Here is a 23,525-nt window from a genome sequence, read left to right on the forward strand (position 1 = left end):
TTAACAATCTGATGGCCTTGAGATAGAAGCTGTTTTTCAGTCTCTCGGTCCCAGCTTTGATGCACCTGTACTGACCTCGCCTTCTGGATGATAGCGGGGTGAACAGGCAGTGGCTCGGGTGGGTGTTGTCCTTGATGATCTTTATGGCCTTCCTGTAACATCGGGTGGTGTAGGTGTCCTGGAGGGCTGGTAGTTTGCCCCCGGTGATGCGTTGTGCAGACCTCACTACCCTCTGGAGAGCCTTGCGGTTGTGGGCGGAGCAGTTAACGTACCAGGCGGTGATACAGCCCGCCAGGATGCTCTTGATTGTGCATCTGTAGAAGTTTGTGAGTGCTTTTGGTGACAAGCCGAATTTCTTCAGCCTCCTGAGGTTGAAGAGGCGCTGCTGCGCCTTCTTCATGATGCTGTCTGTGTGAGTGGACCAATTCAGTTTGTCTGTGATGTGTATGCCGAGGAACTTAAAACTTACTACCCTCTCCACTACTGTTCCATCGATGTGGATAGTGGGGTGTTCCCTCTGCTGTTTCCTGAAGTCCACAATCATCTCCTTAGTTTTGTTGACGTTGAGTGTGAGGTTATTGTGCTGACACCACACTCCGAGGGCCCTCACCTCCTCCCTGTAGGCCGTCTGTCGTTGTTGGTAATCAAGCCTACCACTGTTGTGTCGTCCGCAAACTTGATGATTGAGTTGGAGGCGTGCGTGGCCGCGCAGTCGTGGGTGAACAGGGAGTACAGGAGAGGGCTCAGAACGCACCCTTGTGGGGCCCCAGTGTTGAGGATCAGCAGGGTGGAGATGTTGTTGCCTACCCTCACCACCTGGGGGCGGCCCGTCAGGAAGTCCAGTACCCAGTTGCACAGGGCGGGGTCGAGACCCAGGGTCTCGAGCTTGATGACGAGCTTGGAGAGTACTATGGTGTTAAATGCCGAGCTGTCGTCAATGAACAGCATTCTCACATAGGTATTCCTCTTGTCCAGATGAGTTAGGGCAGTGTGCAGTGTGGTTGAGATTGCATCGTCTGTGTACCTATTTGGGCGGTAAGCAAATTGGAGTGGGTCTAGGGTGTCAGGTAGGGTGGAGGTGATATGGTCCTTGACTAGTCTCTCAATGCACTTCATGATGACGGAAGTGAGTGCTACGGGGCGGTAGTCGTTTAGCTCAGTTACCTTAGCTTTCTTGGGAACAGGAACAATGGTGGCCCTCTTGAAGCATGTGGGAACAGCAGACTGGTATAGGGATTGATTGAATATGTCCGTAAACGCACCAGGCAGCTGGTCTGCGCATGCTCTGAGGGCGCGGCTGGGGATGCCGTCTGGGCCTGCAGCCTTGCGAGGGTTAACACGTTTAAATGTTTTACTCACCTCAGCTACAGTGGAGGAGAGACTGCATGTTTTCGTTGCAGGCCGTGTCAGTGGCACTGTATTGTCCTCAAAGCGGGCAAAAAAGTTATTTAGTCTGACTGGGAGCAAGACATCCTGGTCCGTGACTGGGCTGGATTTCTTGTTGTAGTCCGTGATTGACTGTTGACCCTGCCACATACCTCTTGTGTCTGAGCCGTTGAATTGAGATTCTACTTTGTCTCTATACTGACGCTTAGCTTGTTTGATAGCCTTACGGAGGGAATAGCTGCACTGTTTGTATTCGGTCATGTTACCAGTCACCTTGCCCTGATTAAAAGCAGTGGTTCGCTCTTTCAGTTTCACGCGAATGCTGCCATCAATCCACGGTTTCTGGTTAGGGAATGTTTTAATCGTTGCTATGGGAACGACATCTTCAACGCACGTTCTAATGAACTCGCACACCGAATCAGCGTATTCGTCAATGTTGTTGTCTGATGCAATACGAAACATGTCCCAGTCCACGTGATGGAAGCAGTCTTGGAGTGTGGAATCAGCTTGGTCGGACCAGCGTTGGACAGACCTCAGCGTGGGAGCTTCTTGTTTTAGTTTCTGTCTGTAGGCAGGGATCAGCAAAATTGATTCGTGGTCAGCTTTTCCGAAAGGAGGGCGGGGCAGGGCCTTATATTCGTCGCGGAAGTTAGAATAACAATGATCCAAGGTTTTGCCAGCCCTGGTGTCGCAATCGATATGCTGATACAATTTAGGGAGTCTTGTTTTCAGATTAGCCTTAAAATTAAAGTCCCCAGCTACAATGAATGCAGCCTCAGGATGTATGGATTCCAGTTTGCAGAGAGTCAAATAAAGTTCGTTCAGAGCCATCGATGTGTCTGCTTGGGGGGGAATATATACGGCTGTGATTATAATCGAAGAGAATTCTCTTGGTAGATAATGCGGTCTACATTTGATTGTGAGGAATTCTAAATCAGGTGAACAGAAGGATTTGAGTTCCTGTATGTTTCTGTGATCACACCACGTCTCGTTAGCCATAAGGCATACGCCCCCGCCCCTCTTCTTACCAGAAAGGTGTTTGTTTCTGTCGGCGCGATGCGTGGAGAAACCCACTGGCTGCACCACCTCCGATAGCGTCTCTCCAGTGAGCCATGTTTCCGTGAAGCAAAGAACGTTACAGTCTCTGATGTCCCTCTGGAATGCTACCCTTGCTCAGATTTCATCAACCTTGTTGTCAAGAGATTGGACATTGGCGAGAAGAATGCTAGTGAGTGGTGCACGATGTGCCAGTGTCCGGAGTCTGAACAGAGGAGACCGCCTCGTTTCCCTCTTTTGCGAAGTCGTTTTTTTGGGTCGCCGGCTGGGATCCATTCCGTTGTTCTGGTTGAAAGGCAGAACACAGGATCCGCTTCGCGAAAGTCATATTCTTGGTCGTACTGATGGTGAGTTGAGGCTGATCTTATATTCAGTAGTTCTTCTCGACTGTATGTAATGAAACCTAAGATGACCTGGGGTACTAATGTAAGAAATAACACGTAAACAAACAAAAAACTGCATAGTTTCCTAGGAACGCGAACCGAGGCGGCCATCTCTGTCGGCCATCTCTGTCGGCGCCGGACAGGGAATTGAAAATGGGTCGTGGATGGGTATTCCAGCATGACATTGACCCAAAACACACGGCCAAGGCAACAAAGGAGTGATTCAAGAAAAAGCACGTTAAGGTCCTGGAGTTGCCTAGCCGGTCTCCAGACCTTAATCCCATAGAAAGTCTGTGGAGGGAGCTGAAGGTTCGAGATGCCAAACGTCAGCCTCAAAACCTAAATGACTTGGAGAAGATCTGCAAAGAGGAGTGGGACAAAATCCCTCCTGAGATTTGTGCAAACTTGGTGGCCAACTACAAGAAACATCTGACCTCTGTGATTGCCAACAAGGGTTTTGCCACCAAGTACTAAGTCATGTTTTGCAGAGGGGTCAAATACGTATTTCCCTCATTAAAATGCAGATCAATTTATAACAGTTTTGACATGCATTTTTCTGGATTTTTTTGTTAATTCTGTCTCTCACTGTTCAAATAAACCTACCTTTAAAATTATAGACTGAACATTTCTTTGTCAGTGGGAAAACTTACAAAATCAGCAGTGGATCAAATACTTTTTTTCCCTCATTGTGTGTGTGTGTATATATATATATATATATATATTTTTAAATATTCATAGATATGCAGAAGGGAAAAAAACAACTGTTTTTGCTTTGTCGCTGTGGTGTATTGTGTGTAGATTGATGAGGAATGTGTTTTTTAATCAATATTAGATTAAGGCTGTAATACGGCAAAATGTGGAAAAAATCAAGGAGTCTGAATATTTCCGATTACACTGTATTACTGAATCTCATCTGGGACAAGGCACAGGAATTGTAATTACTTAGTATTGCCCACAAGTCATCATTTCCTAAAGTGCCATCAGGAAAATAAAGTCAAAGAAATGTGGCCATGCAGCCAAGAATGAAAAGCAATTCAAATGTATGACAGTGACAGAGCGAACTCGTTCTCTGGGACTCTCCTAATAGACAGATGTAGGATGCATAGCTAACATGCTCTTGGGCGCTCAACCACTCACTATTATCATACTGTACCAACGAGCAATACTAATATCAGAGGCTCCAGCAGTCAATCTTATTGTATTTTTTTCTTCATTTGTCCACTGTTGATACTGTCCCAAAAATGTTTTGGGATGCATTTTGCATCATCATAATGATGTGGTCAGTGACAAATCAAATTTATTTATATAGCCCTTCGTACATCAGCTGATATCTCAAAGTGCTGTACAGAAACCCAGCCTAAAACCCCAAACAGCAAGCAATGCCGGTGTAGAAGCACGGTGGCTAGGAAAAACTCCCTAGAAAGGCCAAAACCTAGGAAGAAACCTAGAGAGGAACCAGGCTATGTGGGGTGGCCAATCCTCTTCTGGGTGTGCCAGGTGGAGATTATAACAGAACATGGCCAAGATGTTCAAATGTTCATAAATGACCAGCATGGTCCAATAATAATAAGGCAGAACATTTGAAACTGGAGCAGCAGCACGGCCAGGTGGACTGGGACAGCAAGGAGTCATCATGTCAGGTAGTCCTGGGGCATGGTCCTAGGGCTCAGGTCCTCCGAGAGAGAGAAAGAAAGAGAGAATTAGAGAGAGCACACCTTATTCACACAGGACACCGAATAGGACAGAAGAAGTACTCCATATATAACAAACTGACCCCAGCCCCCCGACACATAAACTACTGCAGCATAAATACTGGAGGCTAAGACAGGAGGGGTCAGGAGACACTGTGGCCTCATCCGAGGACACCCCCGGTCAGGGCCAAACAGGAAGAATATAACCCCACCCACTTTGCCAAAGCACAGCCCCCACAACACTAGAGGGATATCTTCAACCACCAACTTACCATCCTGAGACAAGGCTGAGAAAAGCCCACAAAGATCTCCGCCACGGCACAACCCAAGGGGGGGGGGGCGCCAACCCAGACAGGATGATCACATCAGTGACTCGACCCACTCAGGTGACGCACCCCTCCCAGGGACGGTATGAGAGAGCCCCAGTAAGCTAGTGACTCAGCCCCTGTAATAGGGTTAGAGGCAGAGAATCCCAGTGGAGAGAGGGGAACCGGCCAGGCAGAGACAGCAAGGGCGGTTCGTTGCTCCAGAGCCTTTCTGTTCACCTTCCCACTCCTGGGCCAGACTACACTCAATCATATGACCCACTGAAGAGATGAGTCTTCAGTAAAGACTTAAAGATTGAGACCGAGTTTGCGTCTCTGACATGGGTAGGCAGACCGTTCCATAAAAATGGAGTTTTTTTTGAGAAAGCCCTGCCTCCAGCTGTCTGCTTAGAAATTCTAGGGACAATTAGGAGGCGTGCGTCTTGTGACCGTAGCATACGTGTAGGTATGTACGGCAGGACCAAATCAGAGAGATAGGTAGGAGCAAACCCATGTAATGCTTTGTAGGTTAGCAGTAAAACCTTGAAATCAGCCCTTGCTTTGACAGGAAGCCAGTGTAGGGAAGCTAGCACTGGAGTAATATGATCACATTTCTTTTGACACTTTGCTTCTTGAAAGTCCAATATCTTGAAAACTTAACTGCTGACATGTAAAACATTTTAGGACTGTATCAACAGTGGACTAGTAATACAAATACAAAATAAATTCCTCAGGGTATTTGTATCTGAATTAAAACTAGCTGGGGGAAATGGCTATATTCTCTGTCCCCAGAGCATTTTTCAGCTCCTCTGGGCTATAATACTGTACAAGCCCCATAGTGACAGTTATCCTTAAATGTCACATGTCACTTCCAATAACATACTTGTTGTCATTATACGATCTTCATTTGTCCTGTGCAGGAGCTATGACAGTTTACTTGTCTAGAAAGTATGTATTATAATAATTGGGATAAGACCTATGATTTCAAGCATGAAGCATTCCAAGTCTGGCATGATCCAAAATGGTGAGAGATCACATCAATACAGACAATCGTTATTTGGGGCGGCAGGTAGCCAGCCTAGTGGTTAGAGCATTGGGCCAGTAACAGGTTGTTGGATCAAATCCCCGAGCGGACAAGGTGAAAATCTGTTGTTCTGCCCCTGAACAAGGCACTTAACCCACTGTTCCCCGTTAGGCGTCATTGTAAATAAAAATGTGTTCTTATCTGACTTGCCTAGTTAAATAAAGGGTAAATAAAAAATCTAAGATACTTTTGTTAAGATATGTATTGTTGGTAACAAGCCCCTGCTTTTGGATATTAGTTTGATTTATTTTTCTTGGTGCCATCTAGTGATCATGATTGGGAATTACAGAGATTTTACCAATATATTAGTAGCAGTACTGGATCAGAACAGGTGATGTCACTGTGGTTCCACTGAATGCAGTCTGGGGAGGCAGTTGACACTGCTATCAGCATAGGTATATTTCTACATTTTTCAATATACATTTTATGATGTTCATTTTTTTTTTGGAGAGAGTGTACATCTAAGAATAAATATTCATACACCTTTTACTCAGGACAGTATTTTGAACCAGTTCCTATGGGCAAAACATAATCAGAAAAAATCACAACGAGCTCTAAATGCATCCAAGTTTGTATTCACAAGCTTGATGTAACCATTGCATGCTAGGAATATGGGACCAAATACTACACTTTTTATTACTTTAATACACTAGAAATGAATTTGTCAAAATACTGATGACTTCTTCAAATAGGGGGACTGGATACATCAAGTGCTTTTATTTCTAAACAGTAAATCAACTATGTACTGCCCCCTCATATGAAACATTTGATCACAAATCCAAAGTCTTGGAGTATGGAGCTACAACCCCTGACATCTGGACTGAGCTGTAGAACCCGAGAGACATGGTGGTGGGACAGAGAATAGAGCTGAGGCCAGACTGAAAGACAGCTTAGGCTGACCTTGAACGAGCGTCACTAAGAGTGTTACTAAGGCTGAACTGCTGTTCCAAAAGATCAAGGTGGAGGAGCTGAAGAGAGAATGCATCCCTGAAAGCCAGTGACAGCCAGTGAGAGAGAGGTGGAGGAGCTGAAGAGAGAATGCATCCCTGAAAGCCAGTGACAGCCAGTGAGAGAGAGGTGGAGAAGCTGAAGACCGATAACACAGCCAGACCAAAGGTGGCCTTCTCTGCTAGTTTGGCTAATTTAGGACATGTTGGACGCTTCAATACTGACATTACATTGGTCCACAATAGAGATTTCAACAAACATTGGCACAGCGTACAACCCTACTTCAGATTCACTGACTATGATCCCTGCACTCCTGAATACATTAGTGTATTCCACAGGATGCTGCTGAGGGGAGGACAGCTCATAATAATGTATGTAATGGAATGGTATCAAACACGTAACGACGGGCTATTACTATGAACCTGTCCTCCCCAATTAAGGGGCCACTAGCCGCCTGTGGTGTATTCATGTATCACAATACCCAGAAAGTTATGTTAAATGCCATATATGATTTAATGGATAGGATGCACCTGCATCTAATGCATTGTCTTCAGAGCTAGAGAATGGGGTTGTGGTCTACATGCTTCTCTCCCCAAAGGCTACAGGCTCTATTGTGATATTGATTCCCCAACCCCCTTCAGTGGCTTGTAATGTGCTTTCATTTTAACTCATTTCTGTTTTCTATTCATGTGTTGTTCTAATAACCAATTTCTGTGTTAATGCAAGTGACTGATTTAACGAATCCTCACTTATCAGTATCTGCAATTTGGCAGGACGCCCAGACCTTGTTTTGAGAACTACAAAAGATATCTCAGTTTCAAGGTCTCAGCTTACAGAGAAGAAGCCTCGTGAGATATTGGTCTGTCACATGTTATGAACCAGTATTGCTCAGTCACATGAATGAAACAAAATGGTAATGATGCTATATCATGCAAATAGAACTTGTCTATGTATAGCCGTTTATAGGACAACTGCTGGGGCTGCCAAAGGGGAGATTAATATGTGTACTATGCTGTATTGAGTTGGTTGGAACCTCTCCAGCACTCAGACAAATTAAGGAGTATTCATTTGCGATTGACTTCGAGTGTCCCTGTGTAAGAATTTCCCCAACAGGCTTCCTGCTCTTTCCTATGTTAGGGGGGCACCAATCTGTAACGCTGTAATTAAACAGCTATCTCGTTGTGGGGTTAAGATGTACTTCTATAATGATAAATATGCTTTTAAAGAATACAGTATAATTTTTTATTTTTTTCCCCATGGTGAATTACAGAGCATTTATTTATTTTCCATCATCTTTAATTGCAATTTCCCAATTCTCTCTGCAGCTGTTATGAAGATGTCTGATACTCATGGATCATAATCATGCAAGTCTGAGGAGACATCAGCCCAGTGTCACGGTCACGTGCTGGGGCAACAGCAAATACACACACACACAGAGGCACACTATGATACTCCTGTATACTTCTGGCCCTTCTTTGGACACTGTTTTAACTAACCTCCAGACGAGCTTCAATGCCATACAACCCTCCTTCCGTGGCCTCCAACTGCTCTTAAATGCAAGTAAAACTAAATGCATGCTCTTCAACCGATCGCAGCCTGCACCTGCCCATCCCGTCCAGTATCACTACTCTGGACAGTTCTGACTTAGATTATGTGGACAACTACAAATACCTAGGTGTCTGGTTAGACTGTAAACTCTCCTTCCAGACTCACATCAAACATCTCCAATCCAAAATTAAATCTAGAATCGACTTCTATTCTGCAACAAAGCATCCTTCACTCATGCTGCCAAACATACCCTCGTAAAACTGACTATCCTACCATTCCTTGACTTCGGCGATGTCATTTACAAAATCGCCTCCAACACTCTACTCAGCAAATTGGATGCAGTCTATCACAGTGCCATCCGTTTTGTCACCAAAGCCCCATATACTACCCACCACTGCGACCTGTATGATCTTGTTGGCTGGCCCCCAGGTCATCTATAAATCTTTGCTAGGTAAAGCCCCGCCTTATCTCTGCTCACTGGTCACCATTGCAGCATCCATTGCAGCACCCGTAGCAAGCGCTCCAGCAGGTATATTTCACTGGCCAATTCCTCCTTTGGTCACTTTCCTTCCAGTTCTTTGCTGCCAATGACTGGAACGAACTGCATAAATCACTGAAGCTGGAGACTCATATCTCCCTCACTAACTTTAAGCACCAGCTGTCAGAGCAGCTTACCGATCGTTGCAGCTGTACACAGCCCATCTGTAAATAGCCCACCCAACTACCTCATCCCCATACTGTATTTATTTATTTTGCTCCTATGCACCCCAGTATATCTACTTGCACATTCATCTTCTGCACATCTATCACTCCAGTGTTTAATTGCTATATTGTAATTATTTTGCCACTAGGGCCTATTTATTGCCTTACCTCCCTTATCCTACCTCGTTTGCACACACTGTATATAGATGTTTTCTATTCTATTATTGACTGTATGTTTGATTATTCCATGTGTAACTCTGTGTTGTTGTTTGTGTTGCACTGCTTTGCTTTATCTTGGCCAGGTCGCAGTTGTAAATAAGAACTTGTTCTCAACTAGCCTACCTGGTTAAATAAAGGTGATTAAAAACAATTTTTAAATGATGGGTGGATGTACAGTATGTACTTAGATGACAGATTCAATTAATATAGAACAATGACTGCAGCTTCAAAACCACACATTTCAGTATTTATTCAGCATGGGGTTCTATTTTATCTCTCTTATTCGTCGGGCTTGTAATGGCTTAGCTTTGCAGTGTTACTGCAGTGCAGTGCCTGCCTGCCTCCCCTCTTGCTTCCATTGTGTGGGTGTGCACAGAACTCGCTCCCTGGCCCTCACACTGAAAGGCCCCGACCATTCATCCTCCACACTGAAGCTCATTAGAACTCTATAGAAGCACAATTGTGAGCCTCACATTAGACACTTCCTCACTGCTGCCACAGACACCATACAAAGTGCCAGTTTGCTGCTAAGCTAAGCGCATTGTCTTCTGATTCATAGAGTCTGGACCTCCATTCATGATATTAAGTTTGAGTGGTGGAATATCAATTGAGTGTGCAATGGCCCGGTATCTTTTTTAGAGACCAGGGACAGAAAGGAGCTCAGCTGGTCTGCAAAGTGCTGGATCTCAACAGGATCATTGTGGAGCTCTGAATGGGGGACCTCACTTTTTCTCTCCAATAGAGAGCAGAATGTACATCAAATGAATTCACAGGAACTTGTTTTCAGGGTATTTTCAAGAGCCGCAATCCCGATGTCTCAATTATACCTACTTCCTTTGGAATAGGTCCCATTAAAAAGTTGTGAATCCTAACGATGCTTTTCATGCCAAATATCAAGTCTTACAAGATTGCAATCCATGTACAATCCATTTGTTGATAAGCACAGTCAATATCATCAAGGAAATAATCAGTGTTGTTACTTAGCAGAGGCATAGCATTTTACCCCCTAGATTTATCCAATGCGTTAGACACAGTTGATCATGAAATATTATTTGCTAAATTACATTATTACAGTTTTCATGATCTTATATACTTACGTTTATGATAGAGAACAATTTGTATATGCAAATGGTTGTGCATCTACCAGGGCCAGGATATCCTGTGGCATTCCACAGGGTTCAATCCTTAGACCTGTGTTATTCCTAATCTATATCAATGACCCATTTTCTTTGCTGATGATACCAACTTGGTTTTATCTCACAAGAATTTCGATTCACTAATCAATGAAGCCAACTCAGGCATGACCAAGTTTTCTGAATGGTTCCATATAATCAAATGATCTTTAAATGTAAAAAAGAATCCAACTGCGTTGTATTCACTGGTAAGAATAAGAAAGAAAAAAATGTAAGAGCCAGAATCTCAATTGGTGAGAATGAAATGGACCTGGTTTAATTCACTAGATTCCTAGGTGTTGTAGTTGATGAAAAGTTATCCTGGAAAAAGCATATGCAGCAAATTTGTATCATCAGAAAGATTAGTGGATTGGTTCATCAGCCTTGCTTCCTAACACTATACTACAGCTTAAGTTATCTCATTTACTGCAATATTGTCTGGGCTATTGCACATGCTTCCTACCTACCCAAATGACTAATTTGCAGGACTAGCCACCTCCTTTAACTACTTGGCTCCATCTGCCCCTCTGTTTAAGAAACTCAATATATTGTCCATTAATATACTCCATGAACCTTCATCTACAAATACATATACCTCCCAGACAGCCTACCTAAACTTTCAATGGATTCTTCCATGTTCCTTCCCAAATCCATGCATTCAACACGACACTACAATAACCTTCACCCTTCCCTCTGCCGCACCTTGCTCTAGCTAGCAGATACAGAGGTTCCATACTCTGGAATTCCTATCTTCACTTTGACAAAACGTCATCATCACTCAATAACTTCAAGTGAAGACTAGGGGTCAGACTGATGATCCAAACTACCCAGTAGTCTCCTCCATGTAGCCTAGCTCTCACAAACACATACAGACACACATAATCAAACATGTTTTTCCTGTATATTCAGTATACTATCAACAGTTGTAATTAGTATTCTTTGTTTAACTGATTGAACAAACTTTTTTTGTACTAATATTGTATATTAATAATTGTATATTGTTTTTTTGGTGTGGTTTTCATTTAAGCCCTTTTGGTTTTCCAACCTCACCTGCACACCAGGTTTTTGTCTGTACTGTTTTGTCTTTAACTTGTTTTCTTTGGTGCAAATAAATTAAATCTAAAACCCCCAAACCCAAAAAAGAACAAATTGTTTATCCCTTAAACTGAATAATCTCAAACACATTGCAGATAAAAACAACAGTGCACTCATCTTGCAGGCAGTATCATCAGAGATGCAGCTTATTATATGATTTTTTTAATATGCAAGTTTGACTTATTTCGAGATAAATAGTCCCACACTGCTGCCTGTGGCTCACTGTGTCATGAACAAATGGTTCCTGTTGGCAACAGACAAAACCCTATGGCAGTATCACAAACAGCGGCCAATGTGGAGCATGTAAACAGGCATTAGGTACACACAGAGGTAGATAGCACAGCCTGAGCCCACAAACACCCCTCAAACAAGACACCACAGTTGCTTTTTCCACCAGTCTGGAGAATATAAAACCTCAAATCTGATTACAAGCAACCTTTGGCTCCCTGGCGGCCAGACAATTGCTTTGGCTGTCTGGGACATTTTCCATGCCCAGCATGAGGTGTCCCCCGAACCGTGCACCCCCTCGCCTCGCTTTGCCTGGACATGCTTGCTTACTGTTCCACAATTTAATTTCCTCCTTTCCCCCAGCTCCTCTATTATGAGGCTGAGTATCATTAGCCGGAGCAGTCAGCTCAGGGTCATATGGTTACACATGATGCCAGCCATCCATTGGCTAAAATATACCACACACGCACTCACGCATACACCCCCCCCCCCACTCACACACACACATATAAAATCATGCTACACACACATCAACCCCACCTTCCCCAAAACACGTGTAAATATTGCACTATAATTTGTGCCTTCCTGTATTATACTTATTCTAACATTTTTATTCTATTCTACTGAACCATTTACTTTATGTTCATATTCTTATCTTTTATTATTTCTTGTTGCATTTGCATTGTCGAGAAGGAACCTGCAAGTGAACATTTAATTGGACAGTGTATACAGTACTATACCATGTATATCCTGCAAAGCTTCAACTATGCCTCTGAAATTCAATAAATCTATAACAACAAACCCGGGTTCGAGTTCCAGTTCGGCTTCCCCTGAATCAGTGGAGGCTGCTGAGGGGAGGACGGCTCATAATAATGGCTGGAACGGAGTCAATGGAATGGCATCAAACACATGGAAACCATGTTTTTTTTATGTATTTGATACCATTCCACTCATTCCTCTCCAGCCATTAACAAGAGCCCGTCCTCCCCAATTAAGGTGCCAACAACCTCCTGTGCCCTGAATTTGTTGTAGTATTATATACATCTGCTTCTCACATAACCAATAGTATTTCAACTACACTGTTCTATCAAAGTTGACCTCTTACATTGTCTCTCCCTTTCATCCACATCAGACCCCAACGTTAACTGCTGTAGATCCTTCACAGATTTTTTGTGCATATTTCTGTCAAGCTGGACGGAAGGTATTTTTAAAACGGACGGAATCGATTCTCAAGTAGGAACCAATAGGCCTGTCAAGTCTCTAAGTGACAAACCATAGTAGGTCAACCAAGTCACTAAAAAGAGGAGGAACGTGGTGGGAGAATACCACTTAGACCATTACAGAGGCAATCTGAAACATGTATTAATTGGTGTGAATTCATAGAGTAAAACATGAAATATGAATGACCTGATGAATCGGTCATTCAGAACATTCATATTCTGTATCTGGTGGTCAATTAAAGTTAAGTTATCTTGCATCAAAATCCATACGTATACAGTGACCTCGATCAAACCAAACCAAATAATATTATTATACATTGTGCGCACAAGTGAGCTGCAAACTATTTCATTTCCATGCCTTTCTATGGGACACAATGGCTGCTCTAAGGTAGCTGCAGAAAAGGGAAAACTATTTACTGCAGGACTGAGAAATATGCTTGGTGCACGTTAAACTTTGGCCAGCAGTCCATTTTATCTGGTGTCTATCATTTAATAGGCAAGTTGACATAATGAATGGAGACGGGCCCACCTTCTGCCACTCCAGAAAGCACCCAGTCTTATCTGAATTGAGAATCACATTAGAACCTCTTAGCCAATCACACGGTAGCCCTGGAGCAAAGTGCAGACCCTGGAGGAGAAGAGAAAGAGAGAAGAGAAGAAGAGAGAGAGAGAGCTTTTCTTTTCCTGGGACTTGAAGTTGGCCCTGGTCTGGGGAGACTTGAAGGGATTATATCTCAACTTTGAGTATCTTCTGTAACTTGGCTCTGTGGCTGCTGAGACTAATGGGCTGTACTGTGAGGTGAGTGAAAGGGAAGTTGTACAACTGAATGCATTCAACTGAAATGTGTCTTCCGCATTTAACCCAACCCCTCTGAATCAGAGAGGTGCGGGGGTTTCCTTAATCGGGTGAGGGAGCGTTCCTTAGGGTCACAGTGAACAGGATGATCGGTGGTCAGAAGGAGAATATGGCGGCAGGATCACCTACTCATCCAGGCTTTGGCATCTCTGGGAAGAGCTTCCTCATAGACAACCTGCTGCGCTCGGCAGGGCCATCCTTTTCCTCATCCTCTTCCTCGCCCACCTCAGGTGGACCATCAAGTGGGCTCTTCAAGGAGCCCTCGACCGGCCCCTACTGGAGCACCTGGGGCCCTCAGCATGTTGTCTATGAGGGCCAGAGTAAAAACTGTGAACGAGTCAAAGACAGAGGGCTTCCTCCTCATCCACACTCAGGTACAATAGTATATAATACACCACATTATTATATTAGTATATTATATTGGTGATTGTGAGATCGAATGTGTAGGCCCTTGAAACTATACATGGGGGAAATGTGATTTGATTTTATGTATTTATTTCTTAAAAATATATGTGCCTTAGAATTGACAAAACCAGTTGTTTCGACTCTCCCTCGTGTCAAAATGCATGCAACATGATTTGAAACATTTAGAATCATTCGAAGTAAAGCACATTTTCAGAAAATACTTATTGTTCAGAACAAATCCTATTTATATAGATTTCTCATTAAAAAAGACACTGTAAGGAAGTGTAACCTCTTCATCCTATCAATTTATTCTTCCATGCCTTCAGCTCAAAATATCAGAAAATTATATCAGATACAAATTCCATTTGCTATACTGCCATTTAGGTAACACTTTATTTGGATAGTTCATCTGCAGATGATTAGCAATATTTCAACTAACTATCTACTAACCCTAACCCTAATCCTTATTCTAACCCTAAACTTAACCCCTTACCCTAACCCTAACCCTTACCCTAACCATAACCCTAACCCTAAACTTAACCCTTACCATAGCCCTAACCCTAACCTTAATCTTTGTTCTAACCCTAAACTTAACACTTACCATAGCCCTAACCCTAACCTTAATCTTTGTTCTAAACCTAACCATAAACTTAACCCTTACCCTAGCCCTAACCCTAACCTTAATCTTTGTTCTAAACCTAACCATAAACTTAACCCTTACTCTAGCCCTAACCATAACCTTAATCTTTGTTCTAAACCTAACCCTAACCATAAACTTAACCCTTACTCTAGCCCTAACCATAACCTTAATCTTTGTTCTAAACCTAACCCTAACCATAAACTTAACCCTTACTCTAGCCCTAACCATAACCTTAATCTTTGTTCTAAACCTAACCCTAACCATAAACTTAACCCTTACTCTAGCCCTAACCATAACCTTAATCTTTGTTCTAAACCTAACCCTAACCATAAACTTAGCCAGCAGTTGTTTGTCAACAGATCAGTTTGTTGATAGTATGACCGTCTGTAGAGCATCTGCAGATGGACTATCCAGAAAATAAAGTGTGACTGACATTTTCTTTATGTGTTTTACTTTCAATATTAAAGTAAATACAATTCTAAAACATTATAAACTTCATCTTCACCTGCAGGTTATAATGGATATTTACTACAAATAAGACCCATTCTAAAAGATAACACGTAGTAGTTATTATACACATGACAATAATGAAAGTCAGAGTCCTTTTTAAAAACATTTTAGTTGCTCCTCTAATGTTTACCATTTGACTACCCAAAACATGCAATATGTAGTATTTGTATTGAAGAATAGACTTTGGCACAGAGAAATGTACATGCTTACATACCAAATGTCGTAAATGTATCTCATACCAGCTTCCATCTCAAATCAAATTGTATTGTAATGGTCGCATACACATATTCAGCAGATGTTATCGCGGGTGCAGCAAAATGCTTGTGTTCCTGCAGCAGTGCATACATTTATTATTATTTTTTTTTAATTTTACCTTTATTTAACCAGGCAAGTCAGTTAAGAACGCATTCTTATTTTCAATGACGGCAGAGCTTTTATAGGATAGGCCTTGACTAGAATACAGTATATACACTGAGAGCTCAAAACATTAGGAACACTTTCCTAATATTGAGTTGCATCCTTTTTGCCCTCAGAACAGCCTCAATTCGTTGGGGCACAGACTTTATAAGGTTGAATACAATGCTTCCCACTATCGTGTCAAGTTGGCTGGATATCCTTTGTGGTGTACCATTCTTGATACACACGGGAAACTGCTGCGTGAAAAACCCAGCAGCGTTGCAGTTCTTGTCTCGCTCAAACCAGTGCACCTGGCACCTACTACCATACCCCGTTCAAAGGCACTTAAGTCTTTTGTCTTGCCCGTTCACGCTCTGAATGGCACACATACACAATCCATGTCTCAGTTGTCTCAAGGCTTAAAAATACTTATTTTACCTGTCTCTTCATCTACTCTGACTAAAGTGGATTTAAGGGATCATGGCTTTCACCTGGATTCACTTGGTTAGGCTACGTCATGGAAAGAGCAGGTGTTCCTAATGTTTTGTACACTCAGTTTACATATAAAGTGGGTGGCATCCCCCAGTAGTTATAAAGTGAGAGAGGCACTCGTAACTGCACCATTAAGTATCTCTCCTATTCCCTTTCAGCTACTGTAGAGAATTATGGAACATGTGGGGAAAATCTACCAGGAAACTCCAGTATATAAAATCCAGTATAATTAAGTGTGCAGGGGGGGCTGTGGGTGTAATAAAACCCACTAAAAGAGATTCTGTGTTTCCTCTGAAATTACACCTGTCTCTCTGCTCATGCTATTTTTTACTTTAACTTACCCCCTCTCTCCATATTCTCTCTCCCTTTCCCCTTCTTTCTCTCTCCCCCTCTCTCTATTCCTCCTTCCCCTTCTCCCTCTATCTCTTCTCTCTGCAGGCCTGTTGAGCAGTGTGTTTCTACGGCGCCCTCGGTATGTGCTGGCAGCAGTGTGCTGTGGTGGGTCCAGCCCTCCACTTGTCTTCTCCGGTGAGTGTTTAATACTTCATCAGTGACGCCTCAGCTCCTCTAAGCATTAACAGCAGGGTCTCCCATATTCTCTACGGCTAATTACTGATGCAATGCCAAGGAGCTAATTCTCCACTCAACTCTCTGCACTGCTATTCATGACCATTCACGGCTATTTAGACCATTTAGGGGTGGTGGGGGGGGGGGGGGGTGGAGCAGGGGGTGGGGGCGGGTGCTTTTATGGCCATTAAGGCCCCCATTTGGAGTCATATAGATACGCACACAGGCCCACTCAAGTGTGCAGAGCGCCTTGTCTCTGTCAGATTAGGACTGTATTAATAAGAGGTATGCCATGTAACTGTTATTGGTCTCTGTGTGACATTCGTATTGCATCTCTGTGAGCTGAGTCTCAGCACATAGGACAGTTTGGCTGATAGTTGGTCCAACTGTGATAATTGAATCAGTGTGACCAAACTGCTAATGTTCCGACTTGCAAAAGGAGGGGATTTATTTATATAATGAGGTTCCTAAAATGATTTAGTGTAGGATTCATGGAAAATATTTCCATGAAACCAGAATCTATATGGATTTGAATTGTGTTAGGTAATTGGATTTATTTTGAAGTCTGTATTAACCTTTCATAGTGAAAGTCTCATGACGAGGGCAGCAGTGACTTCTCCTAACTTCTGTCAGGGCTGTGATGCTAGTTGCTAGGTCCTTTGACTCCTGACAAGTGAGGCAGCAAATATAATCCCTCAGTAGACCCCCCCGGTTCCCTGAGCCTTCTTAGTGGGCTGACACTTTCCCACAGTGCCCAGCAACAGGACAATGCTGTGACCAATCAGCACTTTCACTCCCCCATCCACAAGGGACCCCGCTGCAATTTTTCACTGCAGTAATAAACTCTGCGAAGCACAAAAACACAGAAAACAGCTATTCCTCTGCAGAAAGGGGGCTGCCCACTCCCTCTTTGTGTGGCCACAGAAACCAGCTCCTCAACTTCCTCCTTTTCCTGTCAACTCACTCTCATTACTTTTCATTTAAAGTCCCCTGACCTGAACATAAAACACTCAATGAAAGTGTATAGACTTATTCGAGCTCATCTTCCCATAGAACCGGGCCCATACCTGCAAGAGAAAATATTTAGTGAGGAACGCTGAGCCAGCGAGCAGTGTCCTTTCAATGAACAGCCTTTGTGGCTAGACCCTAAGGGTTGTGCGCTCAGACCATGAAGCCCTTGGGAGTGACCTGTTAAAACTCCATTTAAGTGGTAGCCATTGAGGCCTGAGGAGCGCATCTAACCGGTTACTCGCACCCCAGAGGTGGTCTGTGTGCAGATTTGTCGTACAGATTAAAAAGGCATTGCTCATTGGGATTTGGTCAAATGTTCCACTTGACTCTTGTTGTGCGTGAGTCAGGCAGTGTGGGATTGCTCTTCACCCAATCTCTTTCTCCTCTGTGAAAATGGGTCTCCATTCTCTCTTTAGTCACCCCCATTTTGTTAAATTAGACAGATTGATGCAAACTAAGTAGTGGAGAGTAAGTGTGTATAAGAGTGATGGAAAATGGACACAATCCATGTAGATAGTGAGTGACGAAGTGAGCCAGTTAGTAGATGCGTGAGTCTGCCTTTTACACTGACCAAAATGTGTTGGTCCCATGTTGTTTGAGCGAGTGTGCAATTGACATGCTGACTGCAGCAATGTCCACAGAGCTGTTGCCAGAGAATTGAATGTTAATTTCTCTACCATAAGCTGTCTACAATGTAATTTTAGAGAATTTGGCAGTACGTCCATCATAACCGCAGACTACGTGTATAGATCGGATGGGCGAGCAGTTTGCTGACGTCATTGTTGTGAACAGAGTGCCCCATGGGGGCGGTGGGGTTATGGTATGGGCATGCATAAGCTACTGACAACAAACACAATTGCATTTTATCGATGGCAATTTGAATGCACAAAAATATTGTGACGACATTCTGAGGATCATTGTGAGGCCCATTTTTTTAAGGTAACTGTGATCAAAAAATGCATATCTTTAGTCCCAGTCATGTGAAAGCCATAGATTAAGGCCAAATGAATTGTTTTAAATGAACTGATTAACTGATATGAACTGTAATGTTGCATATTGCATTTATATTTATATTTTTGTTAAGTATATAATCAGTATAAGGATGTATTCAGTAATTTGGACTGGACTGGATATGATAGCCAGAGCAATAATGCATTTGAATACCAACATTTCCATTCATTAATTAGGATGATTTTCTATTTCAGTCCACTTGATGTGGGAATATACAGTAATATATTTATCTTGTTATTGACTTCGTTCACCTTACATCCATTTCCATATTAAAATATTGGTACTTGTATCTAGTAGGGCAATGTTCCATTGCATTCATGCAACAGAGAACATATGTCAATGAAAATAAGTTTACTCATCCATAATAACACAATGCAAAAAAATGACATTTGCCTTTTCTCAAGTCAGGTAATTTTTTAGCTAGAATACAAACATGAATGATTCTGACCTCTGACCTTTCAGAGGGAGCTTATATTCCGATGTGGTCCCCGGATACGAGCCCCAAATCCCGGCGAGGAATCCTGAGGAGGGCGGTGTTCTCAGATGAGCAGAGGAAGGAGCTGGAGAAAACATTCAAAAGACAGAAATACATCAGCAAGACAGACAGAAACAAACTGGCAGCAGATCTCAGCCTGAAGGAATCCCAGGTAGGATACCATATACTGTAGGTCTAGGTCGGAGGTCACCATTAAAACCCCATTTTATATCCTATGATACATCATGCTTTTTTCTCATATCACCTCTTCATTGAATGCAAACACATTTTACTGGGTATGAGTGCTCCAGCCTAGATTTAGTAAATACAGTGCCTTGCGAAAGTATTCAGCCCCCTTGAACTTTGCGACCTTTTGCCACATTTCAGGCTTCAAACATAAAGATATAAAACTGTGTTTTTTTGTGAAGAATCAACAACAAGTTGGACACAATCATGAAGTGGAACAACATTTATTGGATATTTCAAACTTTTGTAACAAATCAAAAACTGAAAAATTGGACGTGCAAAATTATTCAGCCCCCTTAAGTTAATACTTTGTAGCGCCACCTTTTGCTGCGATTACAGCTGTAAGTTGCTTGGGGTATGTCTCTATCAGTTTTGCACATCGAGAGACTGACATTTTTTCCCATTCCTCCTTGCAAAACAGCTCGAGCTCAGTGAGGTTGGATGGAGAGCATTTGTAAACAGCAGTTTTCAGTTCTTTCCACAGATTCTCGATTGGATTCAGGTCTGGACTTTGACTTGGCCATTCTAACACCTGGATATGTTTATTTTTGAACCATTCCATTGTAGATTTTGCTTTATGTTTTGGATCATTGTCTTTTTGGAAGACAAATCTCCGTCCCAGTCTCAGGTCTTTTGCAGACTCCATCAGGTTTTCTTCCAGAATGGTCCTGTATTTGGCTCCATCCATCTTCCCATCAATTTTAACCATCTTCCCTGTCCCTGCTGAAGAAAAGCAGGCCCAAACCATGATGCTGCCACCACCATGTTTGACAGTGGGTATGGTGTGTTCAGGGTGATGAGCTGTGTTGCTTTTACGCCAAACATAACGTTTTGCATTGTTGCCAAAAAGTTCAATTTTGGTTTCATCTGACCAGAGCACCTACTTCCACATGTTTGGTGTGTCTCCCAGGTGGCTTTTGGCAAACTTTAAACAACACTTTTTATGGATATCTTTAAGAAATGGCTTTCTTCTTGCCACTCTTCCATAAAGGCCAGATTTGTGCAATATACGACTGATTGTTGTCCTATGGACAGAGTCTCCCACCTCAGCTGTAGATCTCTGCAGTTCATCCAGAGTGATCATGGGCCTCTTGGCTGCATCTCTGATCAGTCTTCTCCTTGTATGAGCTGAAAGTTTAGAGGGACGGCCAGGTCTTGATAGATTTGCAGTGGTCTGATACTCCTTCCATTTCAATATTATCGCTTGCACAGTGCTCCTTGGGATGTTTAAAGCTTGGGAAATCTTTTTGTATCCAAATCCGGCTTTAAACTTCTTCACAACAGTATCTTGGACCTGCCTGGTGTGTTCCTTATTCTTCATAATGCTCTCTGTGCTTTTAACGGACCTCTGAGACTATCACAGTGCAGGTGCATTTATACGGAGACTTGATTACACACAGGTGGATTGTATTTATCATCATTAGTAATTTAGGTCAACATTGGATCATTCAGAGATCCTCACTGAACTTCTGGAGAGAGTTTGCTGCACTGAAAGTAAAGGGGCTGAATAATTTTGCACGCCCAATTTTTCAGTTTTTGATTTGTTAAAAAAGTTTGAAATATCCAATAAATGTTGTTCCACTTCATGATTGTGTCCCACTTGTTGTTGATTCTTCACAAAAAAATACAGTTTTATATCTTTATGTTTGAAGCCTGAAATGTGGCAAAAGGTCACAAAGTTCAAGGGGGCCGAATACTTTTGCAAGGCACTGTATCTAGAGTCACTTCTATGAGAAGTGTCCCTCATCTTAAAATGTTATTACAATACTGCTATCACTACTGTGATAATTGTAAGAAGAAGACCAAGATGTCATACCCTCTAAGCTTTTGTCTAAAGTAGGGGGAAAGAGGTCAACATTTCAGTTGTAGTTGAGGTGGCTGTTCTTATTTTAGATTTGAAAAGCAGAGAAGTAGACTAAAATTGCATATGCTCTAAGTGTTTGTCTAATTAGAAAAGTATAATTGTGGCACTACTTAGAAAAGTATAATTGTGGCACTTCAAACAGACTGAATAAATAGATATAATGCTCCCTGCTGTATCATAGACTTAGATTTGACTAAACAAAACAACTGGCACCCCAAAATGAACCTCTCACTGACCCGTGTGTCTACTGTAGGTGAAGATCTGGTTTCAGAACCGGAGAATGAAGTGGAGGAACTGTAAGGAGAAGGAGGCTCACAGCTGCCGCTCCCCCATGGAGGAGCTCATGTCCCGGGGCTGCAACCAGGAAGAAGAACGCAAGGGGGCACCAGAGAGCATGGGCACGCCATCAGACAGCTCACCGTCACAGCAGCAAGACTCGGACACAGGTGTTACCACAGAGAAAGAGTCATGCAAGGAACCTGCGACTTTGAAACAGCCACTGAGTCCACACAGATACACAATGACCTCTGACCCCTGAGAGGATGAGAGACTGAAAGATGGGCATTGAGCATTGGATAAAACGACTAACACTTCATAACAAGAAAATCTTGTAATTATAATATTGTGTGGATTGCTATTGTGTAGTAACGTTTTGGAAACTTTATTAAATCATACACTGTATATAAACACAAACTGAAGGTTAGTCAGCTACACACAACCATGTACAAATGCTTTAACATGTAAGACTGTATTCAGAATATTTATTTTACTCTTAACTGAAACAATTTCTGTAAATAAAATGATTCATTAAATGCTGATTTCTTCATTCCATGTTAAAATTCAAGATGTTGAGTAAGCAATAGTAATACGAGACAACAGTAATAAGTTACAGTATTTAAAGGCCCAATGCAGGCATTTTTATCTCAATATAAAATTATTTCTGTGTAACAATTATGTACATTACTGTTATTAATTAAAATGGTTAAAAACAAATAAAAATAGCTTCTAAGCAAAGAACAACGTCTCAAGCTAGAATATTGCTAGGACTGTCTGGGAGTGGTCTGGGGGGTCTAATTGGATGAGCCTAATGGGAGGGATATGTAACCTGAAAACTAGCAGTTATTGGCAGAGAGGTTTGAAACTCTTTTTGTTATTGGTCTATTAAAACTTATACTGTCTGATGATGTCACCAGGCAGGCCAAAACTCCATCCAACCAAAGAGGTCTTTTCAACCAGCTCTTACACTTAAATGACATTATCAATTTCACAGTATTATTCGAACCTCAGTGTGGAAATATATATAAAACAAATTTTGGGAAGCACTGGGCCTTTAATATTCACACAAAAATACAGTACATCAATAAAGATAGTGCTTGCTACCAAGGACCTCAGAGACAATATCAAATAAATGACAGATATTACAAATATGAAATGCCAATTAAATGTAACATTGTACAACCATGGTGAATGCCAGATGTTATGCTGGAACTTTGTTGTTTGTAAGACTTTTATTTTTGGACTTTGTCTTTTCCTCATCCATTCACTATCTGGACATCCTGCACTCCTGCACCATTCTTCATTCACCTACTTGGCTGTAAGGTTCTGGCTATTTTACATGCTGTATGAATCATATAGAATAACCAACACTAATTCAATAGAAATAGATTACATATTTACATTTTATTATCGTATTATTTTCACTCACTTAACAGAAAAATCCAACATACAAAACACATAAATACGGCATTATCTAAATAGAAAATAATACTCTTTAGAAATAATTTACATTTAGCTATTACTATGTATAGTTTTTAGAGTGCATTCTATTACTGTGTGCTGTAGCTGAGCTACTGTGAAGGAGCAGAGGGCAACAGAGGGCTAATGAGAGAGTCCAGTCCAGAGAGCAACACCTCTGACATCAAGTCAGTAACTTCAGAAAACATCATATACTCAACTGACCTTCCACTCAGGACACCATTCTAAGCAACACAGATTTAACAGAGATCATATTTTTC

This window comes from Oncorhynchus masou, chromosome 15 (genome assembly GCF_036934945.1).
Source record: "Oncorhynchus masou masou isolate Uvic2021 chromosome 15, UVic_Omas_1.1, whole genome shotgun sequence".
Classification (NCBI taxonomy): domain Eukaryota; kingdom Metazoa; phylum Chordata; class Actinopteri; order Salmoniformes; family Salmonidae; genus Oncorhynchus; species Oncorhynchus masou.